This window comes from Gavialis gangeticus, unplaced genomic scaffold, assembly GCF_001723915.1.
Source record: "Gavialis gangeticus isolate Ggan-Ray unplaced genomic scaffold, GavGan_comp1, whole genome shotgun sequence".
Lineage (NCBI taxonomy): Eukaryota > Metazoa > Chordata > Crocodylia > Gavialidae > Gavialis > Gavialis gangeticus.
Window position 1 is genome coordinate 148,138,913 of NW_017728992.1, and position 1,627 is coordinate 148,140,539.

Sequence of the window (1,627 nt, forward strand, 5' to 3'; positions counted from 1 at the left end):
TTTCTTCAGTGAAGGGCAATCTAGATTGTCCAAAACAAGCAGCAGCCATGTAGAGGTTCTTCTTTCTCTTCCACATGAGATGTGCCTAATCTGAATGGGAGAGTTAGGGGACATTTTATACTCCCTTCATCCCCCATGCAAACAGCTATATTCAGCTCAAAATGTGTGAATGACTTGAATGAGGTTTGAAGTGCTCAGTTCTGAGGAATCTTACAGTCCTGGGGGAAGTTCGTCCTGCTTACTGTGTTTGTAGGAATCTATCAGTCGTAAAGACGATTGCAAATTAGAATAGTTTGTACACGCAGTGCCTGCCTGAGGATGCCTTTCCTGCTTCCAAAGCACTCCCAAAAAGCAAGCGCATCTCCTACTTTGACAAAAGTGGAAATGGGGCAGAGAAACTCAAAGTGTACCCCCAGCTGCTGCCCTCAAGAGAGGAGGCATAACTGGGCATGTGAGAGCACTGGGGAGTAACCATGGCATCTGCAGCTATTTTTGCATCCACCTGAGAGCCGGTACCCAGGGCTGGTGATCTGGTCACTCCCCCACTCTCCTGTTACACTACTTCTTAGGAGTGGCATCAAAGGGTATCCTTAGGATGGCTTCACTGACTTGCTTCTTGCTTTGGCATATGCACAGCAGGAGTAGGTGCCAGTGCCTCTTTTTCTTGGCAGCACAACAGAAGCAGTATAGACATGTCCTCTGTGTATCTTTTTTTTATGCCAAAGTGCCTACTCATCAGGATCAGCACAAGGAACCATCTCATCATGTGTTTAAAGATGAATACTATACATTTTTAATCTAGCAGTTGTACAGAACCCCTACTGAACATCCTTAAAGGTAATCATCATTTTCATTTTAATGTAAAGTATGATTGTCTAACCCACAGAAATATTGGCAATCAGCAGCCACATTATTATTATGAAACCTGTGGTGAAATCCTGGTACTTATGGGCATTTGTACACACCACAAAATTGGCCTTTAAAGTGGCTTAAATGCCCTTTTGCACTGCTTTAATGGCATTGCTGTTTGCATGTTTCACAGTATATTCTGCTTTAATGGAATTGCTGTTTGCATGCTCAGCAGCGTATTCTGCTTTAAGTGACTTTGGTACGTAGCAAGTGTTGCCCTGTGGGGTCAGGCCAATGCTCAGGATCTCAATATTGTACTGTTAGGCAGGAGGGTGTGAGATACAATTGCACATGCACACACTCAAATCAATTAGGTGCATGCACACACACTAAGTGCATACATTCACACGCTATGAACTAGGCGCACACATGCATCCAAAATTACCAGCCTAGGCACATACACACCTATTACCAATTCAAGCTCATACACAGTATACACACCAAAAATTAGACAGTAATCAGTTGTCAATACCCACACACTCAGTACACATACGGGGATCACTAATTTGTATATCACACACAAGATGACATATGTGTATATTCACCAGTTCACACACAAACCGCCCACCTACACATACACACAAATGAGTTCCTAACTTGGGTGGTGTGGGGTGTATGTGTTTGTTTAGGGTATATGGGATACCTAGGGTGCTTGGTGACTATGGGAGGGGGAGTCAAGGGTCAAAGATATCTGGAAGGAGGGAGATGGATGGGGGCT